Source organism: Entelurus aequoreus, linkage group LG17 (genome assembly GCF_033978785.1).
Source record: "Entelurus aequoreus isolate RoL-2023_Sb linkage group LG17, RoL_Eaeq_v1.1, whole genome shotgun sequence".
Lineage (NCBI taxonomy): Eukaryota > Metazoa > Chordata > Actinopteri > Syngnathiformes > Syngnathidae > Entelurus > Entelurus aequoreus.
Genome location: NC_084747.1, coordinates 51,322,070 through 51,336,555, shown reverse-complemented (window position 1 = coordinate 51,336,555; position 14,486 = coordinate 51,322,070). Strand labels below are relative to the sequence as shown.

Below are 14,486 nucleotides of genomic sequence, written 5' to 3'. Positions count from 1 at the left end.
ATGCCGGAAGTATATTCGTCCGTAGCGTTTCTGCTCGAAATTATTTTTCTTTCTTTACTCCAAGCAACGTTTGTAAGTTTTAAAATATAACTAAAACAATTCATACTTACTAAACCGTCCCGTGTGTGATGTCTGTAGGTGTGTTTTCACGCATATTTGTGCGTGCTGTTGTAATGTAATCAAAGTAACATTGTTAACATTAGCGAATATGCTAACTAGAGATGTCCGATAATGGCTTTTTTGCCGATATCCGATATTGTCCAACTCTTAATTACCGATTCCGATATCAACCGATACCGATATATACAGTCGTGGAATTAACACATTTGTATGCCTAATTTTGTTGTGATGCCCCGCTGGATGCATTAAACAATGTAACAAGGTTTTCCAAAATAAATCAACTCAAGTTATGGAAAAAAATGCCAACATGGCACTGCCATATTTATTATTGAAGTCACAAAGTGCATTATTTTTTTTAACATGCCTCAAAACAGCAGCTTGGAATTTGGGACAATTGACACCTTAGGTTGAAGTGGGCGGGGTTGAGGTGGGGGGTTGTAGGGGGTAGCGGGGGGTGTATATTGTAGCGTCCCGGAAGAGTTAGTGCTGCAAGGGGTTCTGGGTATTTGTTCTGTTGTGTTTATGTTGTGTTACGGTGCGGATGTTCTCCTAAAATGTGTTTGTCATTCTTTTTTGGTGTGGGTTCACAGTTTCATTTTCAGTAGACCTATAATAAATTCATAAAAGAACCAAACTTCATGAATGTTTTTAGTGACAAACGAACAAATGTGCTCTAATCACTACCACAAAACAATAAGAGTTGTAGAAACTATTGGAAACTCAAGACAGCCATGACATTATGTTCTTTACAAGTGTATGTAAACTTTTGACCACGACTGTATTTATATATATAATAATTAGGGCTGTGAATCTTTGGGTGTCCCACGATTCGATTCAATATCGATTCTTGGGGTCACGATTCGATTCAAAATCGATTTTTTTTTCAATTCAACATGATTCTCGATTCAAAAACTATTTTTTTCCCGATTCAAAAGGATTCTCTATTCATTCAATACATAGATTTCAGCAGGATCTACCCCAGTCTGCTGACATGCAAGCAGAGTAGTAGATTTTTGTAAAAAGCTTTTATAATTGTAAAGGACAATGTTTTATCAACTGATTGCAATAATGTAAATTTGTTTTAACTATTAAATGAACCAAAAATATGACTTATTTTATCTTTGTGAAAATATTGGACACAGTGTGTTGTCAAGCTTATGAGATGCGATGCAAGTGTAAGCCACTGTGACACTATTGTTCTTTATAAATGTCTAATGATAATGTCAATGAGGGATTTTTAATCACTGCTATGTTGAAATTGTAACTAATATTGATTATGTTGTTGATAATATTCATTTTTGTTTCACTACTTTTGGTTTGTTCTGTGTCGTGTTTGTGTCTCCTCTCAACTGCTCTGTTTATTGCAGTTCTGAGTGTTGCTGGCTCGGGTTTGGTTTTGGAATTGGATTGCATTGTTATGGTAATGCTGTGTATTGTTTTGTTGGATTGATTAATTTAAAAAATTATTTAAAAATTTAAAAATAAATACATAAATAAATAAAAAAATAGATTTTTTAAAAATGAGAATTGATTCTGAATCGCACAACGTGAGAATCGCGATTCGAATTCGAATCGATTTTTCCCCACACCCCTAATATATATATACTTGCAGTGTGTAAGTTTTGAAGTTATTTTAGAGGGCTTTTGAAGGCTACAATGGTGACTCCTAATAGCCGCATCTTGAAAGCGTTAATGTTTCTAATAAAGATTGTGAATGATAAACAAAATTTAAAAAATCGTGCAGTTCCCTTTTCAGCAAAACAACTTGGCACGTGTTGGATTCAGCAACTAACTGTCCATAAGTTATTGATTATTTGTTTAATAATTCTAAACCTGGGATTATATTTATATTACATGTATGCTTCAAAGTATGTCTTTCAAATAATTTTGTCCACAACCATTAGGGGGGAAGACCACAAATATACATTTTTCTATGGTTAAAATCACCTTTTCCTCTTTGCCATACATTTTTCTATGGTCAAAATCACCTTTTCCTCTTTGCCATTGTGCGCTCTTATCACGCCGCCACTTGAGGACCGGAACGTCTCTCTCTCTCTCTCTCTGGCCAGGAGAGAGAGAGGACACACCTGCACGCTGACAGCGGGAGCAAGCGCGCTGTCACAAAGACAATGTCAGTGTAGTGACTTAGAGAAGATAACGTTTTCAGTGGCGTGTAGTCAGATGTACACCACAACGCGAGACCCGAGCACGCACACAAGAGAGACTCACCAGGCAACAGGCTGTCGTCATGGCGTCACGTGGAGTCAGTCAAAAGGACACTGCACGTTCAGATGACGCCATATAAGCACGCTTTGCGGAGGTCACATGACCAGTGGACCAGACCAAGTGGTCTTCAATCAATCAATCAATCAATCAATGTTTATTAGGGATGATGTTTGATAAGAAATTATCGAGTTCGAGCCCATTATCGAATCCTCTTATCGAACCGATTCCTTATCGATTCTCTTATCGAATCCAGATAGGTTGTTGTATATGGGAAAAAACACAATATTTGGTATAACAAAAGCTCACTTTTATTTTATAAGAAAAAACTAAAATAAAATAAATAAATAAATATTGACTGTTGTTCCCAAAGTATATTAAGTGGGATTTTTCAGAAAAACAAATATATACAGTAACACAAAAACAACCTGTCTCTGTGTTCACTATAGGTGTATAAATAATAATATAGTGTTAAATAAAATCAGTCCCTTGGGCACAAAACTGAAAATAATACAGCTCTCCAAAGAGTTCACTTCTGCTGCTATTGGAACATACTAACTACACACACAGGCAGACAGCTAACAAACAATCCAAGACGTCTAATAAAGTTCCAAAGCAGATTAACCCATTTAGGCTCTTTATTGTTGATCTTGCTTTCTCTTTTCCTATCTTTACTTTTGTCTTGCACTGGACTGTTATTTTTATTTTTTTTAAACTGAAATACACACAATGACAAATGTATGTATGATTCAATTAACATACTGAAATTTAATACACAATATGTAAATATTAGCTTCACACAAATGTACAGTACTATCATCAAACAAATACTTCTGAGTGTTGAAACTATTTCAATGGTGGAAATACACGACTGGCAGCCATTATAAGTCCTCAAAACATCCATTGAAACAGTGCACAAAAATCGTTTTTCAATAAACATCTTACTATCAAATTTAACCACTTTCCACCTTAATATTGATTTGCATAAACAAGTTAAACAGTTTACTTACAGACTTATCTTTTCCAAGGCTTGTAAGAGCTAACACAACTTGTCTACTTCTCAATTGTCTCATGAACTTAACTGACGTCGCCAACCCGGAAGTGCCCAAACTATTGACGCGTAGTATTTTCATATCGCCACAAGGTGTCAGTAAGAGTCTACAATCAAATGGGCATAACATTGCCAATTTGGGATTCGTTCCCAGGGAATCGAATAAAGAACCAACTCTTTGTCTTTACTATAGTGGCCTCGATAACGGGAACCGGTTCTCAAAAAGGGATTCGAGTCCATGGAATCGGTTCTTTTCTTATCGAACAACCGGGAGAATCGGTTTCGAAAGTCATCCCTAATGTTTATTTATATAGCCCTAAATCACAAGTGTCTCAAAGGGCTGCACAAGCCACGACGACATCCTTGGTTCAGAGCCCACATAAGGGCAAGGAAAAACTCACAACCCAGTGGGATGTCAATGTGAATGACTATGACAAACCTTGGAGAGGACCGCAGATGTGGGTGACACCCCCGCCCCCTCTAGGGGAGACCGGATGCAATGGACGTCGAGTGGGTCTAGCGTAATATTGTGAAAGTCCAGTCCATAGTGGATCAAACATAATAGTGAGAGTCCAGTCCATAGTGGGGCCAGCAGGAGACCATCCCGAGCAGAGACGGGTCAGCAGCACAGAGATGTCCCCAACCGATGCACAGGTGAGCGGTCCACCCCGGGTCCCGACTCTGGACAGCCAGCACTTCAGTCTTAAGGTGGACTTATAATTTATTCATGGAGTTGCTAAATATGAAGTTTCATTTGATATGTAATGGATATATAGACATATATTGAAACATGTTTAGCATGAAATATTGTCGATTATTATCTAGATCTAGAGCCATCATTGACTGCATGGTTATATAGATTAGCCATCACTGCTACCCTTCTGTGGGTCATCAAAAAAAACACACACACACAACAATTCTTGAATTCAGACAGTGATTTGAACCAGCCCTAAAATGTAATCACTTGTTCCTTATCCCATTTCTGACATTTCCTGAAAGTTTAATCAACATGTTCTCATAACTTTTTGAGCCATCTATGATGGATTGACAGAAACGGATTGAAGCCTCTTGTCAGTCATCCACTATCTTTGACTGTGTGCCAGTGGAGGCGGGGCCGCAACCATACACACACAAAAGTTGAAACTTGTAATTCAAACGTAAAGTAACATAGTAGAAATGATCAGGATCAGCCCCAAAGTGCCCATTTTGGACTTTTCCTGAAAGTTGGATGAAAGCCCGTAACTTTCCAGCCACCGATAGCAGAATGAAAGAAACGGAATGAAGCCTCTTGTCAGTCATCCACTATCTTTGTCTCCGCGGGCCGCTAGCATACACATACACAGAAATGTAAACGTAAGGTAACGTATTAAGAAATGCTCCAGATCAGGCCCAGAAACTAATCAGTTGTTCCTTATCCTCTATTTCAGACATTTACTGAAGGTCCATCCATCCATCTTCTTCCGCTTATCCGAGGTCGGGTCGCAGGGGGCAGCATCCTAAGCAGGGACGCCCAGACTTCCCTCTCCCCAGCCACTTGGTCCAGCTCTTCCCGGGGGATCCCGAGGCGTTCCCAGGCCAGCCGGGAGACATAGTCTTCCCAATGTGTCCTGGGTCTTTCCCGTGGCCTCCTACCGGTCGGACGTGCCCTAAACACCTCCCTTGGGAGGCGTTCGGGAGGCATCCTGACCAGATGCCCGAACCACCTCATCTGGCTCCTCTCCATGTGGAGGAGCAGCGGATGGCAGAGCTTCTCACCCTATCTCTAAGGGAGAGCCCCGCCACCCGGCGGAGGAAACTCATACCCGTGATCTTGTCCTTTCGGTCATAACCCAAAGCTCATGACCATAGGTGAGGATGGGAACGTAGATTGACCGGTAAATTGAGATCTTTGCCTTCCGGCTCAGCTCCTTCTTCACCACAACGGATCGATACAGCGTCCGCATTACTGAAGACGCCGCACCGATCCCACGATCCACTCTTCCCTCACTCGTGGACAAGACTCCGAGGTACTTGAACTCCTCCACTTGGGGCAGGGTCTCCTCCCCAACCCGGAGATGGCACTCCACCCTGATTTACCGAACGTTTCATTAAAATTCGCTCATAACTTTTTGAGTTATTTTGCCAAATAACTAACGGCAACAAGCATAACTAAGAGGTCCGTACGGTATATATGGAAATGTGACAAAGTGAACATATTATTTTGCAATCTTGGCATCACCAGCTGTCGTCCAGGCCTCCTTGTTGATTTACATGACTCACAAAAAGCATCCAAAAAGGGATTTCTAAATCTTCCAGGATTTCCTAACCTCTACTTTATATTTCTATTGCTCTCAGCGAGCATGTGTTCACCGTGACCTCGTTAATCTTTAATGCCCTGCCTCTATTAGTCCGGTCCGCCAATCAATCACTAAAGCAGCGATTGGTTGAATCCAGACCCGACAACACCACTTGGACAAACTACATCATGGCAACACGACTATGTAAGTTATGGCTGTAGGATAATTTCCTTTTAATATGTAAATGTTAGGCATTGTCTTTATTAAAGTTAAATGTCATACTTAAGTCCCAGCATACAGTGGGTAATTAGCTCTCAGTGCGTTCCTCCAACATTGACTTTTTTTTTTTTAATCAGCTTCTTGCCTTACAGTACACGCATACTTTCCTCCATGTGAGTGGTTTGCACGTCAGTCTTCAAGCTGTGTCGCAGCCTCAATTCCAGCCACCGAGACTCCATGTGGGTCAGTAAGGAGGGCAGCACATACAATTGCTCTGTGAAACTGCGTGAAACTAATTGGTAATTGCTGGGGCTTTCTTTTTTTAGTCCAGCTCATTTGTGTTCCAAATCCTCTGCTTGCTTTATACCACGGAACGCCAACTGAGTGATGTGGATGGTGTGGAATTAAACACAAAGAGCATTCATGGGTCATTAAGAGTGAGTTTTGGAAATATACTGGTGACACACACTTAAATGGCAACCATGCTGGTTGGAAACTCACGCTGACCTTTGCAACAACACTTTGCTGCGTGTACGATTTAGTTTATCTCTGCGTCTACGACTTTTTCTCACCCTTTTAGTTATCTTCACTTTTTTCAATATATTCCCCACTCAATCATTTGTCCATTCCCCTCCATTTTTCCGTGCTTGATGTCTTTTTATTTCATCAGTGTGGCTTAACTTGGTGGAGAAAAACAAAGGAGGCGTTCAGATCAAAGCAAGATTTCATTTTTATATTTTGGATGGCAGGCTCTTCCTGTCTTTGCTCGTCTAGAGAAGAAATGGGATGTTCTATATATTGTGTAACGAGACTGAAGTCCAAGTTATGCCGAGCTATAAAGGCCTTCGACAAAAAGGTACTGTCATGGTAGCACTAGTTGTGACTAGAGATGTCGGAAATTATCGGTATCGGTTTCAACCCCCCGATTTTCCCGGGAGACTCCCGAATTTCAGTGCCCTTCCCGAAAATCTCCCGGGGCAACCATTCTCCCGAATTTCTACCGATTTCCAGCGGGACAACATTATTGGGGGCGTGCCTTAAAGGCACTGCCTTTAGCGTCCTCTACAACCTGTCGTCACGTCCGCTTTTCGTCCATACAAACAGCGTGCCGGCCCAGTCACATAATATATGCCGCTTTTACACACGCATAAGTGAATGCAAGCCATACTTGGTCAACAGCCAAACAGGTCACACTGAGGGTTGCCGTATAAACAACTTTAACACTGTTACAAATATGCACCACACTGTGAACCCACACCAAACAAGAATGACAAACACATTTCGGGAGAACATTCGCACCGTAACACAACAGAACAAATACCCAGAAGTCCTTGCAGCACTAACTCTTCCGGGACGCTACAATATACACCCCCCGCTACCACCTAACCCCCCCTCATCTCCCGAATTCAGAGGTCTCAAGGTTGGCAAGTATGCTCTAGTACAGTGGTCCCCAACCACCGGGCCGCACAAGAAATGTAAAAAAAATAAACAAAAAAAATAAAAAATAAAAATTTTTAAAAAAATGTTTTTTTTATTTTTTTATTTAATCAACATAAAAACACAATATATACATTATATATCAATATAGATCAATACAGTCTGCAGGGATACAGTCCGTAAGCACACATGATTGTATTTCTTTATGGGAAAAAAAAAAAAAAAAAATTAAATGGGGGTACGCGTACCCCTGGGGGTACTTGAAGGTATGCCAAGGGGTACGTGAGATTTTTTTTTAAATGTCCGTCAAAAAGAACTGTGAAAAGAAATGCAACAATGCAATATTCAGTGTTGACAGCTAGATTTTTTGTGGACATGTTCCATAAATATTGATGTTAAAGACTTCTTTTTTTTGTGAAGAAATGTTTAGAATTACGTTCTATTACAATCCCCAAAGAGGGCACTTTAAGTTGATGATTACTTCTATGTGTAGAAATCTTTATTTATAATCGAATCACTTGTTTATTTTTCAACAAGTTTTTAGTTATTTGTATATATTTTTTTCCAAATAGTTCAAGAAAGACCACAACAAATGAGCAATATTTTGCACTGTTATACAATTTAATGAATCAGAAACTGATGACATAGTGCTGTATTTTACTTCTTTATCTCTTTTTTTTCAACCAAAAATATTTTGCTCTGATTAGGGGGTACTTGAATTAAAAAAATGTTCACAGGGGGTACATCACTGAAAAAAGGTTGAGAACCACTGGTTTAATGCATCCAGCGGGGCATCACAACAAAATTAGGCATAATAATAATGTGTTAATTCCACGACTGTATATATCGGTATCGGTTGATATCGGAATCTGTAATTAAGAGTTGGACAATATCGGATAACGGCAAAAAAGCCAGTATCGGACATCTCTAGTTGTGACCCCAAAATGCGGAGATGACGTACTGGTAAGAATGTCTTCAATTAGCCCTTGGGGAGGGGCTACCTAGGGGGGTGCGGTGCAATGCCAGGGGGAACACAGGGGAGCATGCTTTAACAGTATAATGCTTCAACAAAACGTGCTCATCGTAACCATTAATCCTGACTTCCTCGTTTTGATTAAAGGAGGGCGTACTAGAAAATAATCGAGTATTAGAAAAACGGCGTACAATCAGCCATATCGTCATGTGAAACGTGACACTTCAGCTCAGTGAGCATCAATAAGATTGACTCCATAAGTGTATTTTGCTTCTTCTTTGGCTTTTATAAAAAGTCACAATGAGGAAAAACTATCATTCTAATCATCTAACGATAAATGGACCTCACTAGAGGGTCAATTACATGCATAAATACTCTTTTGCCGTGCATGACACCACTCTAAACTTGAGACTTCAGCACAGAGAGAATGGACAGTTTTTCCTTATCTTTGGCTTCTTTTTTTTTTAACTACAATGAATAAACATGTGATGGTAACCATATAACAGGAAATGGACCTCATTGGGAGGTCAATTAGACCGAAAAATAAATTCCTCTGGATTTCAAAACATTGTGCATGACATCACGCAAAACTTGAGACTTCAGCTTTGAGAGAACCAAAAGTATTGACTTCATCAATTTTGCTTTTTTCTTTGAAAATGTGGAATAGAGTGATGCTAATCAGAGAGTAGGAAATGGACCCCACTGACGGGTTAATTACGTAGATAAAGTAGAAAAACACTCGGAGGGCGCAGATATCTGCCAGGCCCTATCTCCCAATAGTAGAAAATCCTTTAAATAAATCCTGGATCCAGACGGTGATTCGGATCAGCACAAAAATGTAAGCCCTTGTTCCTCATCCCATTTCTGACATTTATGTTTGTAAAATGCAAATGCTTTGACATTTACATACGCTCATAACTTTTTGAGCTATGTTGCTGGTTGACAGACTGACAGACACACACCAGCAAAAACATTAACAAGGTAATTAATCGAAGGATACATTTAATTCAATCAATCAATCAATCAATGTTTATTTATATAGCCCTAAATCACAAGTGTCTCAAAGGGCGGCACAAGCCACAACGACTTCCTCGGTTCAGAGCCCACATAAGGGCAAGGAAAAACTCACAACCCAGTGGGATGTCAATGTGAATGACTATGAGAAACCTTTGAAAAAAACCTAACAATTGGCATGTTTTTGCACGTTTGTTTTCTTCATCTGCAATTTCCAAACCGGTTGCAAGAGGGTTCACTCTTTGCCAATTAAATAAACGAAATGAACCCTCTTGTTAGACATTTATCTTTGTCTCGGGGGGGAGGAGGCGAGGCCGCTAGGGTTATACATCTCTTTGTGATGGACGATTCGATTCGCATCTTGATACATGGGTTACGATGCTATTCAAAAATGATTTATTTATCAAACAGAACAATTCAATGCGATTCACTTTAGTGCAGTGGTTCTTAACCTTGTTGGAGGTACCGAACCCCACCAGTTTCATATGCGCATTCACTGAAGCCTTCTTTAGTGAAAAATAAAATGTTTTTTTTTTTTTAATTCAAGACAAAGTTATATGTTTTTGGTAACACTTTAGTATGGGGAACATATTCTAAGTAATAAAGACTTAATTTAGAGTTATTTGGTTAGGGTTAGGGTTAGAGGGTTAGGTCCAGGGTTAGAGAGTTGGGGTTATAATAAGGCCATGCCGAATAAGGTATTAATAAGTACTAAATAATGACTAGTTAAGAGCCAATATGTTACTAATTTGCATGTTAATAAGCAACTAATTAATGGTGAATATGTTCCCCATACTAAAGTGTTACCATGTTTTTTTTACTGGTGCATAAAATGAACCATGCATGAACATCACCTTGTTCAAACAACAAAACCAACACAGTGCATAAACTCACAACAAATTACACACCTGCAAACCAGTCAGCTGTTGCCGTATCCGTAAAAAGGGAGAAGTTTGTATTTACACGATGAGTCGGGTGTGTTTTGACCTCCGCCGAACCCCCGAGGCCGACTCACCGAACCCCTAGGGTTCGATCGAACCCAGGTTAAGAACCACTGCTTTAGTGTATGAACAATTTGATACAATTCGATTTAGTGTATGAACGATTCAATAAGATTATATAGGGTGTATGAACGATTCGATTCTATGGTTAACATTTGTTGATTTTTTGCCCCAAAGAAAACAAAAAAACATGGGGATTCCTTCCTGTGCATACACTCCCCCTCATGCTAAAGGGTAAATAATTAGGACCTTGGCACCAAAGCGCCCAGACTAGATCTGTCGAAGCTAAGTCTATGAGCCTGAACTGATGAAAACTACTCGGATATGAGGCCAACTGATCAGTTAAATGCCAGGAAAATAGCAATAACATGATAAATGAGAACAGCCATAGGCACATTCATCTTCAAATATAAAACAAGTACATTATAAAAAAGTGACATCCTATTTTTTCTATTTTTTAAAACAAGACATATATCCCCAAATATATCCCCGTGTTAAAATAAGTAAAAAGGCAAACAAATGTCAAATATATTTATTTTCCGCGAGTCAAGTGAAGTCTACTGGTTCTAGCCAATGGTTTGACTGGGGAGCTGTGTTTCCAGGACAAGAATGGAAAGTGGCATGTGTTGTGGAGTTAAAAGGGGAAAGGAAAGTTGCCAGAAAACAAAGCAATACACAGAGATTGAGCCCTTTGTACGAGAACGTTGCATTTTGTAAAATAAAGACAAACTGGGAATCTGTCTGAGCCTCTATTCCTTGGGATGTTACAATATTGACTAACGGCACAGCAAGGAGACAATCTGCGGTGTTGACGTTACGTATCTTGTGGGTCATTATTTTGCAGGCAGCCGTGACTCTTGTGTTGTTTTAAATAAAAACTTGTCTACTGATTGCTAGTCTCGCGCGAAACACGGACCATGCATCTACGTTTATTCTCGTCTCCAGTTATATGAGTAACCTAACAAGCGCATGACTCTTTTCACGAACAACCCCGCCTCTCGTGTGATTTTGAAGACAAAAACCATCAACTGATTTCTAGTTTGGCGTGATAACCGGTTTATGTGTTTAGACCTGATTAATCTAAAGACTCACAACTGAACCTTATCGATTGAACCGGTGAAGCCGAACCGGGCACTTCTTCAACTGGATATCCGGTCGCATTGGTTTATCGTTAACAACGCTAATACCCACACAGAGAATTACAGTCTCGTAACGTTAACATAAGGTAACACAGTAGAAATTATCTGGGTCACCCGGTAAATATAATCTCTTCTTCCTTATCTATTTTCGGACATTTCCTGAATTTTCATCAAAATCCACCCATAACCTTTTGAGTTATGTTGCTAACTAACTAACTAAAAGAAAGACAATGTCATGATATGTGGTCTGGATCATGTTTTTGTTATTTTCTGTTAGATTTAAGTTTTAGTTCCTGTTTTTGTGCACCCTTGTTTGTTTTAGTTTCCATGGCGACTTATGATTTTCACCTGCCTCTTGCGTTCGGGACACACCTGTTTGTAATCAAGAGACACTATTTAAGCCTGCCTTTGTTGATCACTCGTGCTGGCTTCATTCTGTCACGGCGGGGGTCCGCTTACAGCGGTTCGTTCTCCCGGAATGCAAGACTGACGGCTCCGGACGAATGCGTGAAGGTAGGTTTTGATTTATTTAACATAAATCACCCAACTACCAAAATACAGGCAAACAACAAAAAGGCAAACGTGCCGAATGCACGAAAGGCTAAGACTTAGCATAGGCTATGGCAAGGGTCACCAACCTTTTTGGAACCAAGAGCTACTTCTTGGGTAGTGATTAATGCGAAGGGCTACCAGTTTGATACACACTTCAATAAATTGCCAGAAATAGCCAATTTGCTCAATTTACCTTTAACTCTATGTTATTATTAATAATGAATGATATTTACACTTAATTGAACGGTTTAAAAGAGGAGAAAACACGAAAAAAATGACAATTACATTTTGAAGCATAGTTTATCTTCAATTTCGACTCTTTAAAATTCAAAATTCAACCGAAAAAAGACGACAAAAACTAGCTAATTCGAATCTTTTGAAAAAATTTAAAAAATAATTTATGGAACATCATTAGTAATTTTTCCTGATTAAGATTAATTTTAGAATTTTAATGACATGTTTTAAATAGGTTAAAATCCAATCTACACTTTGTTAGAATAAAAAACGAATTGGACCAAGCTATATTTCTAACAAAGACAAATCATTATTTCTTCTAGATTTTCCAGAACAAAAATTTTAAAAGAAATTCAAAAGACTTTGAAATAAGATTCAAATTTGATTCTACAGATTTTCTAGATTTGCCAGAATAATTTTTTTGAATTTTCATCATAATAAGTTTGAAGAAATATTTCACAAAAATTCTTCGTCGAAAAAACAGAAGCTAAAATGAAGAATTAAATTAAAATGTATTTATTATTCTTTACAATAAAAAAAAAAAATTGACTTGAACATTGATTTAAATTGTCAGGAAAGAAGAGGAAGGAATTTCAAAGGTAAAAAGGTACATGTGTTTAAAAATCCTAAAATCATTTTTAAGGTTGTATTTTTTCTCTAAAATTGTCTTTCTGAAAGTTAAAAGAAGCAAAGTAAAAAAATTAATGAATTTATTTAAACAAGTGAAGACCAAGTCTTTCAAATATTTTCTTGGATTTTCAAATTCTATTTGAGTTTTGTCTCTCTTAGAATTAAAAATGTCGGGCAAAGCGAGACCAGCTTGCTAGTAAATAAATACAATTTAAAAAATAGAGGCAGCTCACTGGTAAGTGATGCTATTTGAGCTATTTTTTAGAACAGGCCAGCGGGCTACTCATCTGGTCCTTACGGGCTACCTGGTGCCCGCGGGCACCACGTTGGTGACTCCTGGGCTATGGCATGAAACAAACAAAACTTACTTGGCATAGGCGTGACGCAAACAATGAAGCCAGGACGAGTGATCAACAAAGGCAGGCTTAAATAGTGTCTCTTGATTACAAACAGGTGTGTCCCGAACGCAAGAGGCAGGTGAAAATCATAAGTCGCCATGGAAACTAAAACAAACAGGGATGCACAAAAACAGGAACTAATAGAGTCTCAAAACTAACAGAAAATAACAAAAACATGATCCAGACCACAGATCATGACAGACAAACAAACCCGGGTGATTACATATACCAACATATGCCTCCTAGCAGAGGTATATGTACGTATATATGCATACATTACTTAGGAAATCAAACAATCATCACGTAGAAAATTGAGTATTCCGCTCAAACAGAATCGATACTTCATAAATGTATTTTGCAGGAAATGGACCTTCCTGGCACGTCAATAGTACGCAATTCAATTTAGCCAAGCAAATGCTAATGTAAACCCACTTATTATACACTAAACAACACTTATTGATTCCAGATACCCACAAACAACGATGAGGGAACCGCATCACTTTGCAAACACCCGCCTGTTCCATTTCTATTGATCATCTGGCAGGTGTCTTCAATGGATGACTTTATTTTACAATGGTTAACCTGTTTTTACACTTGTATGACAGGTAAGAACAATAGAATGTTACTTGAAATATTGTATGACAGCGGCAGTTTGACACTGGAACAAATGACTTCATTTTAAATTAGTTTCTGAGGGGGAAAACTGTTTTGAAGACTGGAGTTTCTTCCATTGTATTTACACTGGAAGTTTCTGGGGAGAACATGGCTTCTTCATCTACGTCAGTGGTTCTTAACCTTGTTGGAGGTACCGAACCCAACCAGTTTCATATGCGCATTCACCGAACACTTCTTTAGTGAAAAATAAAATGTTTTGTTTTTTTTCAAATTCAAGAAAACGTTATGTTTTGTTACTGGTGCACAAAATGAACCGTGCATGAACATCACCTTGTTCAAAGAACAAAACCAACACAGTGCACGAACTCACAACATATTACACACCTTACACACATTACCATGAATTGATTAACGTGGACCCCGACTTAAACAAGTTGAAAAACTTATTCACGTGTTACCATTCAGTGGTCAATTGTACGGAATATGTACTGTACTGTGTAAACTGTACTGTTTCATATAATGTATTCTCTTCCTTTGCAATCTGCTAGTAAAAGTTTCAATCAATCAATCAAAAAACCTGCAAATCTGATGGATAATTAGAGGG

General features: G+C 38.7%; 1 protein-coding gene across 2 annotated transcripts in view; it reads right to left on the bottom strand.

Moving 5' to 3' along the window:
• The window catches only part of ccser1 (coiled-coil serine-rich protein 1), a 392,077-nt gene that overhangs the window by 215,062 nt on the left and 162,529 nt on the right, over window positions 1-14,486 (bottom strand). The gene's annotated exons all lie outside the window — the stretch shown is intronic.